The 13134-nt window shown below is 35.6% G+C and overlaps 1 long non-coding RNA gene and 1 pseudogene across 1 annotated transcript; both read left to right on the forward strand.

Annotated features, from left to right (window-relative positions):
* Nucleotides 1-5896: 5896 nt before the first annotated feature.
* On the forward strand, nt 5897-9502 carry LOC138908162 (uncharacterized; annotated as a pseudogene).
* Nucleotides 9503-9907: 405 nt separating this feature from the next.
* On the forward strand, nt 9908-11688 carry LOC104115814 (uncharacterized). Its single transcript, XR_690687.4, has 3 exons — nt 9908-10042; nt 10587-10673; nt 11376-11688. It is a non-coding gene; the product is annotated as an uncharacterized lncRNA (long non-coding RNA).
* The last annotated feature ends 1446 nt before the right edge of the window (nt 11689-13134 follow it).

The raw sequence follows: 13134 nt of genomic DNA on the forward strand, positions 1-13134 counted from the left end.
ATCATCATTATTGTGGATTACTTTAGTCATCGTAGCTACCACAACCGCTAGTTTTTCAAGTATGGTTCATAAAAAAAATATTATACGATATCATAAATTTATTTCTCCTAGCAATCTAGTCTGTTCTAAAAAGTTTGTACTTCATTTGATTTAATATATTTATCTAATATTACGTGAACATAATATTTATTACTAATTTTTAATAAACAATATACATATTCAATTGCTAAAAAAATATATTAATTATTTAGGTGTATAGGGTAAAATCGGTTCATATTGAATACTCGTATAATAGAGCGACATGTGAAACCAGAGATAGACGAAAAGTGAGACAGGTGGAAACCAAGACCGGGGGCAGCAACTTCGGTTAGCATCGGAGAGCCCCCAAAGGGAATATTGCTAATGAAGATAAACGAGTGCCTGCCACCCGGTAGCATTCAATGAAGAATATTCTGCAATAATAAATACACAGTCAGTTATAGAGACTTATGGCATTCATAGCCTACCGTTACACATTTTTCAATGGCTCCCATAATTATCATTTAAAAGGGGCTTGATCCTAGGACTTTGTTCCCTAGGTGCAACTATAAATAGTGATTTCAACGGCTATTGTCCAAATTTTCTGACAAACTTATGCTATATACTATTCAAAAGCTCAATAATACTTTATTTCTTGCCCACAAGTCTTGTAATTTATTTAATTTATTTATCATTTTGGGATCAAATCGATTCGCTTGTCTATAAACCACGAACAAATTCAAATGTATCGTGTTACGGGTAAACACTAGATTCATATTTAAATGCACTATCTTAATAATTAGATAGTCGATTTAAAACAAGATAAGTTCGAGAATCAACTTACCATGATTTTTGGCCTTTCACCTGTATTTAAGGGCCAGTTCTTTCCACTGGCGGGTCTCAGGCTTTGATGATGTCCAAAATCTTCTGGACCCATTGGTACAAGCTTTCAACCCTTGGTGGTGTCCATCGAGTTACTGAAATAATAAAAAGAGATGGATCAGTAATAACATGAAACAACCTTTAATCAGAAAAAATGGACGTTGAACTTATGTATACAATGTCATGACTCAGGAAAAGATCGAGTTGTAGCCGCGATGATATCCTTGGTAGCAATTACAATGAACCGCTCCACCCATCCAAGCTCATTGTCATCATCCATGCTGGTGAGCAAAGCATGGTGACCACGTTTACTGAAGTTTATCATTCCCCCATGAAAAATCTTGGGGGAGTAAAGGTTCATCATTCGAGCCAGGGAGAGCTCTTCCCCCGTCTCCTGGCATAATCGCCAAAGACACGCTACCGTCCGCCACACAGAAGGGCTCACCTGTGCCAAGCAGACTTGATAGCGGAAGTAAAATTCCAAGATTACGGAGTCAAGTCCCCCACTCAATGAGAATGGGCCCAAAGTGAAGGGATACATGTAAACATATGTAAAACGCTTCTTGGGGAAGGTTACACGCTCCGCCAGATTGGGAGCAATGATGTTCAAGTCATGGCAATCACAGTCTTCCTTCACAGCAGGAATGCTAGAAGGACGGATGGAAGAAGGGTACACACCAACAGCCCATGTGTAGGAGTTAGCAGGAGGAAATTTCTCCTCAAAATCCTTGGTTGTATTGAGCTTTCTGGGGATAATGGCGCTCACTGTAGGAGGAGCAACATCATTGGTGCTTTCTTTATTTTTTGAAGAGCTGGATTTCTTGGAGGAGGAAACCATGGTTAGCAGATGGAAGTATGAGTTCCTTGAAGAGGAAGAATAAAGAGGAATGAAAGCTAGGAAAATTTGGATGCAAAGAAGTCGAGAGAGTTTTGAAAAATTATGAAGTGTTAAAGAAGGAGTGTGAGGCGTATAATTAAAGGAATAGGCGGCTAAAATCGTGGCCATGATTATCTTGAAAATCGGTAAAAGTACTTCTAAATCGTACAGTGATGTGTATTCGGGGCATTAAATACGGAGAGACGTGCGTCTAATCAAGCGTCAGAAAATTTTCAGAGGAGATCAGAACATTTCCCGCCAAGAAAGGTATCTTCACCAACTTCCCGATGACACAAGGATGTGCCACCGGAAAGCAGGGGGGCTATCTTTATAGGGTAAAATCGGTTCATATTAAATACTCGTATAATAGAGCGACACGTGGAACCAGAGATAGACGGAAAGTAAGACAGGTGGAAATGTAACACCCCAAATTTTTACTATTATTTGAATTTTCGATTGAGCATATTTGTAATGAGAAAATATTTTTATTTCGCACTTCCTAAACGTGAAATTTACAATACATAAAAATTTCTTACTCTAGGTTGTATTAATACTGATAAAAAAGTTCCATGGTATTGCTATGCGTAACACTTAATATTATTTTGATGAATTGTTGTTAAATACATTATAATTAAGGTTTTGGGTTGTCACTCTTTTGTATTTATCTAAGTATATTTAGTAGTTGGGCAACTATTTGTATTTTATATTTATCCAAAATTCTTAAAGACAACTTTGATTGACTTAGTCTTCCATAAACTCTCCATTTTCATTCTTTCAAGAAAAAGAAAAAAATACCCCTACCCTCTCTCTTTCTTATCACCTGAAAACTTCATGAAAACTACCATAAATTTTCACTAAACCAACCAGCAAAATTCGTTCTTGGTGAAGCTCAAGTTGCTCCTCTCTTTTGTGGTAAGTTACTAAACCCGTTTTTACACTGGATAACTATTAGTGTTTTTTCATATCTTTTTGTATAAAGATCTGTTTTAAGTGATGTAAGACTTTCTGGAAAGTTATTTCATAGATCTATAACTCTTATAAAGGAACTAAAACCTGGTTTGTCTTTTATTTACCCGAAAATAGGTGATGAAGTACAGGGCGGGTGCTGCCCAGATTTTCTATTTTACAAACCCTCCTTGTACTACTGTTAGTAAGTTTAGCATAAATTTTTATACAAAATTGATATTGGGGTGATTCAAAATGTTCTGAAATGCTAAGACATATATCTACAACTATAAAGAAGACCACACAGTCTAGTTTGTCCTTTTTCATCTTCAAATCTGAGGCACAACACGAAGCAGTGATACTGTCCAGAATTTCTGTTTCAAACATTTTGGGTAATTTTTACCAATATCATGTTTAGTTTGACATGTTAAATCACTGAACTTATATAGATATTTTATTATGTATTAAGGTATATATATCCTTGTAAAAGCTAAGGGGAAGTGTTTGAGGAAGTGGACGGATTTGGTTTGTCTAGGGCGTAGACGATTCGAACGTCCTCAAGTTATGGTTGAACTATTTTGTGGTAAAACACCAATGTTTGTGTATAAACTTTGTACTTTTTTTACTTTCTGGAATATTTTAAAATAACCTGATATTTTATTTTTCTTCTCTTCAATTAATAGCATTGTATTCGTGTTATATCAAGTGTTGCAAGATATATGCTAAATCGCCCACTCGTACGGATTGTTTGATCATTCTGCATTTTTGTTGGGACTTTGTCCTTCTTATGGCAGTGACTTTGTTACTCATCTTGGCATGCCTCTTGATTTGGATCTTTTGCCATCTTGACTTTGGATTTGTAGTTCGTCTTAAATTATGGAACTTGTCCGTGTTAAGTACGAATTAGGAAGCCATTTTAATATGGTTCTTGATTCTCTTGACTATTGGGTTTTGACCCTACTTGATTTTGGATTTTGGTCCATCTTGATATCTAATTTTGCTAAGTGTGATGGCATGGCGTACATATTGGGCGAAAAATGGATATTTGACAAGCTTTCTTGGATTGATAGTATACGCTTTCTCAACTCTTGAATCTTGAACATAGTTATTGATAATTGAAAACACTTCAAGGGTTGATATTTGATACTTTTGATATATTTGTTCACTTATTTTAAATTATATTTCATTTGAGCTACTTATGACTAAAAATGAGAATTGGAGAAGTTAATGGCTCCAAGCCCCCAAAGTTTATACGCCACTAAGCTTTATGCTTAGCGATAGTTATTTTGTATCGTAGGTAATGTACGAGATAGAATTTGAAGACGTCCTTATGAAGTAGTCTTTTTTTTGGGAGCACTTATGGAGATCACATTTGCATATGCAGTATGGTTTTGTATAGTTTTGGGACTTGTACATGATATATATGTCACACTTATGTATATTATTTGGAGTCTTGGATATTAAGACCAAAATCTTATAACTTGAATTTGGTAACTTATTTTGTTGTTTTAAGGTGTGTTAATAACTCAAGTCTTGTAATATGTTAAATTTACACTTTGTCTTATATATATGTACAAAGGAGAAAACTAATTTTCCTTTTTATACTTGATAGTTTGAAATTTATGTACAATACAAACTTGCAGTGATGTCAAATGAAAGTATAATTTTGTTAAGAAGTTGCTTTAACGTGTTGATTATTCAAGAAGGGTTATATCACCTTATGTTGAAATTTTGACATTGTATTTCATTTAAAAAAAATAAAAATAAAAATTATGAAGAGTATTTTCGAAAATAAAAATATTGCACTTTGGACCTCATCGCATGGGCCTATTTTCGCTACTAAATTATTCTGAGTATTTTTTAAATTAATATCTTCTTAATGTTGTAAGTAGTAAATTAGATTTGTTTCGTAAGTAGCACCCTCCCAAAGGGGTTGCTACAAGTTTTAGTATCAGAGCCTAGGTTTGTGATTCTAGGATTCTTGTTGTGATCGTACCTAATATTTTTGTTATTTTTTTTAAAAAATAACTTGGAGATTATGAATTTTTGCATACTTGTTTAATGTAATTTGATGTATTACTTGTGCATATGCATCATGTACATATCCCTAATGCAGTGTGATCTTATCTTTTATAGGAATTTAATATGGCCTCTTCTTCGAATAGAGCTATTGAATCCGTTGATGAAAGTCAGGCCCATTATAATGCCCCACCTCACCTCCAAGAAGGATATGAGGTACCCTTGCCTAACCTAAATCATCATCGTATTAGTGAAAATGAAGTGGATAATAATCCAAGAGCAATGAGTCATAGTACTTCTATTATGACTCCTCAATTTCAGCAGATGGCTGAGTTCTTTCGTTACTTGGCTGGGACAATATCGGAACCTAGTGAAATAAATTTTGAGAAGATGAGGAAAATGGGTGGAGTTGAATTTGAAGGCACTACTGATCCCACGGTAGCTGAACAATGGCTCGAGTGTATGGAGAGAGTCTTTGAACAACTAGAGTGTACTAATGCTGCCAAATTTAAGTATGTTATCTCTCTTTTACAAAAAGATACCTATGATTGGTGTGTAAGTGTGCTAAATGCAAAAGCAAAACCTCCGGTGCTGACTTGGGATGACTTTGTGAAAGCATTTCGTGCGAAATATGTCCCTCCTGTCTACTGTGATGCAAAGAAAAAAAAGTTTCTGAATTTAAGACAAGGGAGTGTGTCTATTGCAGAGTATCAACAAATATTTTTTAGGCTTTCTCGCTATGCTGGAGGTATTATTGATGGTGAAAGAGACAAGTGCAGAAGATTTGAAGAAGGTTTGAATAGTTATATTCGAAAATCTGTGGCAATCTTTCAACTTGAGAATTTTTCCAAGCTAATTTCAGCTGCTCTTACTTGGGAAAGAATTGACAAGGAAGAAGCTAGTAGGAGAGAAAACAAGTTTAGGAAGGGTAATTCAGATTATGGCGGTCCATCCAAGAAGAAAAAGTTTGACTATTCCAAGACTGAAAGTGCACAAAAGTCATCATATCATAAGCAGAATAAGCCAAATTTCTCTACTGCTAGTACTCCAAGTTATGGCCAAGGTAAAACTTATACACCTACTTGTGCATAGTGCGAAAAGAATCACTATGGTGTCTGCAGAAGAGCTTCTGGTGATTTTTTTAATTGTGGAAGCATGGATCATAAAATGAAGGATTGTCCTAATCCTAATCCTCTCTCTTATACGCATACAGAGGGCTCAGTTCAAAATCCTATCACTACTCATTCTCAAGCTAATAGCGGTGCAAGACTTAGAAATATACAAACGGCGGGTTCGGATGGAGCTAATCAGGCTAGTGGGTCGAGATCTACTGCACGAGTCTATGCTATGAGACAGAAGAATGACCAAGATGGCCCGGACGTGGTTGTTGGTAAATTTCACTTATTTGGCATATCTGTTGTTACATTATTTGATCCTGGATCTTCGCACTCTTATGTTTGCTCATCACTTGCATTTCCTGATACTGTTAAATCTGTAAGACTTGACTTTGATATGCTGGTCATGAATCCATTAGGTCATCAGGCTGTTGTTAACAGGATTTACCGAGATTGTCTATTCATGATTCAAAATCTGGTCTTCCCTGCAGACTTGCTTGAAATGCCCTTCCAAGACTATGATGTTATTGTTGGTATGGATTGGCTCCATAGACATCATGCATTGGTTGATTGTAGGTTTAAGCAAGTGACTTTTAGAACTTTTGCATACTCACACATAGTAGTTCAAGGGGAAAGATCATTGACATCTAATATTATTTCTACGGTCTTGGCAAGGAAGATGATTTGTCAAGGTTGTGATGCCTATCTTCCTCATATAGTCGATACACGATTGGGGAGTCCAAGTCTTAAGGACATACCAACCGTGTGCGACTTTCCTGCTGTATTTCCTGATGATCTTCCTGGGTTGCCTCCAGAAAGGGAGATTGAATTTCCTATAGAGCTTGTCCCTGGAACTACTCCTATTTCTATCGCTCCTTATAGAATGGCTCCAGCTGAATTAAAAGAATTAAAGGATCAATTGCAAGAACTTCTTGAGAAAAGTTTTATCCGTCCCAGTATTTTGCCTTGGGGAGCTCATGTTTTATTTGTGAAAAAGAAATATGGCACTCTTAGGCTTTGCATTGATTACCGGCAGCTGAACAAGGTAACAATCAAGAACAAATATCCACTTCCTAGAATCGATGACTTGTTTGACCAACTGAAGGGTGCCAGCTTGTTCTAAAAAATTGACTTGAGGTCGGGATATTATCAATTGCGCGTGAGGGAGCAAGATGTTCCTAAAACTGCTTTTAGGACCAGGTATGGACATTATGAATTTTTGGTAATGCCATTTGGTTTGACAAATGCTCTTGATGCATTTATGGATCTAATGAACCGTGTATTCAAGCCTTATCTTGATCAATTTGTGGTGGTGTTTATTGATGACACTTTAGTCTATTCCAAGAATAGAGAAGATCATGATAAGCATCTCCGGATTGTCATGCAAATTCTGAAAGAGAGGCAACTCTACGCGAAGCTTTCCAAATGTGAATTTTGGTTGAGTGAAGTGGCATTTTTGGGTCATATTGTATCAGCTGAAGATGTGAAGGTTGATCCTAGTAAGATTCAAGCTATTATTGATTGGAAACCTCCTAAAACTCTAACTGAGATAAGAAGTTTCTAGGGTTTAGCAGGATATTATAGGAGGTTTGCGAAGGGCTTCTCTATTATAGCTTCTCCTTTGACCAAACTTTCGGGGAAAGACGCCAAATTTGTGTGGGATGACAAGTGTCAAGAGAGCTTTGAAAAGCTCAAATCCTTGTTGACACAAGCTCCAATACCTTTTTTGCCAGCTGAAGGGAAAGATTATGTGGTATACAGTGATGCATCTCACCGTGGCTTGGGTTGTGTTTTGATGCAAGAAGGGAAAGTAATTGCTTATGCCTCTCGAAAGTTGAAATCGCATGAGTTGAATTATCCCACTCACGATCTCGAATTTGCTGCCATTATTTTTGCCTTAAAAATTTGGAGGCATTACTTGTACGGGGAAAAATGTCACATATTTACTGATCACCAGAGTTTGAAGTACTTGGGTACACAAAAAGAGTTAAACTTGAGACAACGTAGATGGCTTGAACTCATCAAAGATTATGATTGCACGATTGATTGTCATCCTGGTAAAGCTAATGTGGTTGCAGATGCATTGAGTCGCAATTCCCTTGCAAGTTTAACTCTAAGTCCTTTGCCCTTGCTTCTTGAATTAAGAGCCATGAATATTTATCTTTCATTTAATTCTAATGGTTCTATCATTGCTAATTTGCAAGTCAAGCCAGTCTTACTTGAGCAGGTCCAAGAAGCGCAGAAGTTAGATGAGAAGCTTGTGAAACGAGTTGAAGAAGTCCAAAATGGAAGAGAATCAAATTTTACATTGAAGAAAGATGATACATTATTTTATAAAAATAGGTTGTGTGTTCCTAATGATGATGAATTAAGGAAGCATATCTTGATTGAAGCACATAGTTCGACTTATGCAATGCATCCTGGAGGTACTAAAATGTTCCGGACCATCAAGGAGCACTACTGGTGGAGTGGTATGAAGAAAGACATTGCAGAGTTCATTTCTAAATGCTTGGTATGTCAACAAATAAAAGCTGAGCATCAAGTCCCAGCTGGTCTACTACAACCCTTGTCAATACCTGAGTGGAAATGGGAAAGGATAACAATGGACTTTGTTTCTGGACTTCCAAGCACTCAAAGGAATCATGATGCAATTTGGGTCATTGTAGATAGATTAACTAAGAGTGCTCATTTCTTGGCAATCAGAATGGACTACTCACTGGAACGTTTGGCAGAATTATACATTAATGAGATTGTGAGGCTGCATGGAATCCCTGTTTCTATTTTGTCTAATAGAGATCCAAGGTTTACATCCAGATTTTGATCTAGCTTGCAAGAAGCTTTGGGTTCTAGGTTGAATTTTATTACCGCTTTTTATCCACAAATAGACGGCCAGTCTGAGAGGGTAATACAAATCTTGGAGGATATGCTTCGAGCCTGCATTATTGATTTTGAGGGTAGTTGGGACAAACACTTAGCCCTGATAGAATTTGCTTACAATAATAGCTACCAATCAAGTATAGGCATGCCTCCTTATGAAGCTTTGTATGGGAGAAAATGCAGAACGCCTCTTTGTTGGAACGAGGTTGGTGAAAGTAAATTGGCGGGTCCTGAGATTGTTCGACAAATTGAAGATAAGGTAAAAATCATCAAGGATCGCTTAAAAATTGCCTCAGACAGACAAAAATCTTATGCCGATCTTAAGAGGCGTGAAATTGAGTATAAAGCGGGTGATAAGGTATTTTTAAAGGCTTCTCCATGGAAGAAGATTATGAGATTTGGCCAAAAAGGTAAACTTAGTCCATGATTTATTGGACTTTATGAAGTGCTTGGGAGAGTTAGCCCAGTTTCTTATAAACTAGCTCTTCCACCAAAGTTAGACAAGATCCATAACGTCTTTCATATTTCTATGCTCAGAAGATACCGCTCAGATCCATCTCATGTTCTTCCTATTGAATCTATAGAGGTCAATCCTGATTTGACATATGGAGAAGAACCAATCCAAATCTTAGCGCGTGAGTTAAAGAAGCTTAGAAACAAGAGCATCCCCTTAGTGAAAGTTCTTTGGAAAAATCATTCTGGTGAAGAAGCTACCTGGGAGCGAGAAGAGGATATGCGAATTCAATATCTACATTTATTTAGGGACTAGTACCAGGTAAATTTTGGGACGAAATTTATTTAAGGGGGAGAGAGTTGTAACACCCTAAATTTTTACTATTATTTGCATTTTCGATTGAGCATCTTTATAATGAGGAAATATTTTTACTTCGCACTTCCTAAACGTGAAATTTACAATACATGAAAATTCCTTACTCTAGGTTGTATTAATACTGATAAAGAAGTTCCATGGTGTTGCTATGCGTAACACTTAATATTATTTTGATAAATTATTGTTAAATACATTATAATTAAATTTTTGGGTTGTTACTCTTTTGTATTTATCTAAGGATATTTAGTAGTTGGGCAGCCATTTATATTTTATATTTATCCAAAATTCTTAAAGACAACTTTGATTGACTTAGTCTTCCATAAACTCCCCATTTTCATGCTTTCAAGAAAAAGAAAAAAACACCCCTACCCTCTCTCCTTCTTATTACCTGAAAACTTCATGAAAACCACCATAAATTTCCACTAAATCAATCAGCAAAATTCATTCTTGGTGAAGCTCAAGTTGCTCCTCTCTTTTGTGGTAAGTTACTAAAACCGTTTTTACACTAGACAACTATTAGTATTTTCTTCATATCGTTTTGTATAAAGCTCTGTTTTAAGTGATCTAAGACTTTCTGGAAAGCTATTTCATAGATCTATAACTCTTATGAAGGAACCAAAACCTGATTTGTCCTTTAGTTACCCGAAAATAGGTGATGAAGTACAGGGCAGGTGTTGCCCAGATTTTCTATTTTACAAACCCTCATTGTACTACTGTTAGTAAGTTTAGCATAACTTTTTGTATAAAATTGATATGGGGGTGATTAAATATTTTCTGAAATGCTAAGACATATATGTACAACTGTAAAGAAGACCACACAGTCTAGTTTGTCCTTTTTAATTTTTAAAAATGAGTCACAACACGAGGCAGTGATACTGTCCAGAATTTCTGTTTCAAATATTTTGGGTAATTTTCACCAATATCATGTTTAGTTTGACATGTTAAATCATTGAACTTATATAGATATTTTACTATGTATTTAAGGTATATATATCCTTGTAAAAGCTAAGGGGAAATGTTTCAGGAAGTGGACGAATTTGGTTTGTCTAGGGCGTAGATGATTCGAACGTCCTGAAGTGGTGGTTGAACTATTTTGTGGTAAAACACCAAGGTTTGTGTATAAACTTTGCACTCTTTTTACTTTCTGAAATATTTTGAAATAACCTGATATTTTATTTTTCTTCTCTTTAATTAATAGCATTGTATTCATTTTATATCAAGTATTGCAAAATAATTGCTAAATCGCCCACTAGTACGGATTGTTTGATCATTCTGCATTCTTGTTGGGACTTTGTCCTTCTTGTGGCAGTGACTTTGTCACTCATTTTGGCATGCCTCTTGATTTGGATCTTTTACCATCTTGACTTTGGATTTGTAGTTCATCTTAAATTATGGAACTTGTCCGTGTTAAGTATAAACTAGGAAGCCATTTTTAATATGGTTCTTGATTCTCTTGACTATTGGGTTTTGACCCTACTTGATTTTGGGTTTCGATCCATCTTGATATCTGATTTTACTTAGTGTGATGGCATGGCGTTCATATTGGGCGAAAAATAAATATTTGACAAGCTTTCTTGGATTGATAGTATACGCTTTCTCAACTCTTATATCTTGAACATAGTTGTTGATAATTGGAAATACTTCAAGGGTTGATATTTGATACTTTTGATATATTTGTTCACTTGTTTTAAATTATATTTTATTTGAGCTACCTATGACTAAAAATGAGAATTGGAGAAGTTAATGGCTCCAAGCCCCCAAAGTTTATACGCCACTAAGCTTTATGCTTAGCGATAGTTGTTTTCTATTGTAGGTAATGTACGGGATGGAATTTGAAGACGGCCTTATGAAGTAGTCTTTTTTTTGGGAGCACTTATGGAGATCACATTTGCATATGCACCATGGTTTTATATAGTTTTGGGACTTGTACATGATATATATGTCACACTTGTGTATGTTATTTGGAGGCTAGGATATTAAGACCAAAATCTTGTAACTTGAATTTGGTAACTTATTTTGTTGTTTTAAGGTGTGTTAATAACTCAAGTCTTGTAATATGTTAAATTTTCACTTTGTCTTATATATATGTACAAAGGAAAAAAATTAGTTTTTCTTTTTATACCTAATAGTTTGAAATTTATGTACAATACAAATTTGCAGTGATGTCGAATGAAAGTATAATTTTGTTAAGAAGTTGCTTTAACGTGTTGATTATTCAAGAAGGGTTATATCACCTTATGTTGAAATTTTGACATTGTATTTTATTTTTTAAAAAATAAAATAAAAATTATGAAGAGTATTTTCGAAAATAAAAATATTGCACTTTGGACCTCATCACATGTGCCTATTTCTGCTATTAAATTATTCTGAATATTTTTTTAATTAATATCTTCTTAATGTTGTAAGTAGTAAATTAGATTTTTTTCGTAAGTAGCACCCTCCCAAAGGGGTTGCTACAGGAAATCGCCCCCGATGTCATAGAATTGGTGCAAAAATACCCCTCCGCCGTTAGGACCCTCTACCATGCCAATATTATCCCATGTGGCCTGATATATTGCTGAGGTGGATGCCATGTGGCTTTCCACCTCATCGCATCTATCCCATTTTATCCTTCCCTTACTTCTTCCACCACCACGTTCCTCTTTACCCAACCACCACCAACATTACATTCTCCTTTGCCACACACCTATTTTTCCACCACAATCAGACCATTAATCTTGACACCATTAAATCACCATGCTTTCACTAAAAATCAAGCTGAGTTAAATTTTTTTATTTTTAGGTTTCATTCTCCAATTTGATTTCAGGTTTTTTTATGATTCCAAGTTTCTTAGTACATCCACGGTAACATAAATATTTGATCTTTTACTAGTACATATAATAAGCAAAGAGCTTATGAACAATAGTTAATTAAGCGTAGAGATAGGAATAATCAAAGAGTATTACTAATTCTACACTAGTTACCACATCCTTAGATTCTTCATTGAGATTAGGCGTTTGTTTTCTTGTTGAAGTATCCAACTTTTAAAGAGTTTTTCTCCTTCCATGTCTTCATATGTTCACACGAGAATGACAACAAATTGGAGGGAAAAGCAGTTCTTGAGCTAAAACCCAATTATAGTCGACCTTTTCCAACTTCAGTTTATTTTGGCGAGGCTTTTTCAGAGACTGGGGAGCTTTAGCTTACTCATTCTGTTGATTATCTGTTTTATGCTTCTTATCAATATAAAGATCCTCTGTTTTCTGCTTCTCCATCTCCATCGCCGTGTTTTATTTGATTTCAAATGATTTGTTGGAAAAGTACACTTCATAAAAAAATAAAATTTAGATTCAGTTTAATTTTTTGTGAAATAATGGTGATTTGATGGTGTCAAGATTAGTGGTCTGATAGTGGTGGAAGAATAGGTGTGTGGTAAAGGAGTTGGCGGTGGTTCGGTAAAGAGGGAGGTGGTGTGGAAGAAATAGGGGAAGGGTAAAATGGGATAGATGCAATGAGGTGGCATGCCACGTGGAATCCACCTCAGCAATATATTAGTCCACATGGGATAATATTGACTTGGTGGAGAGTCCTA

This window comes from Nicotiana tomentosiformis, chromosome 3 (assembly GCF_000390325.3).
Source record: "Nicotiana tomentosiformis chromosome 3, ASM39032v3, whole genome shotgun sequence".
In the NCBI taxonomy this organism is placed as follows: domain Eukaryota; kingdom Viridiplantae; phylum Streptophyta; class Magnoliopsida; order Solanales; family Solanaceae; genus Nicotiana; species Nicotiana tomentosiformis.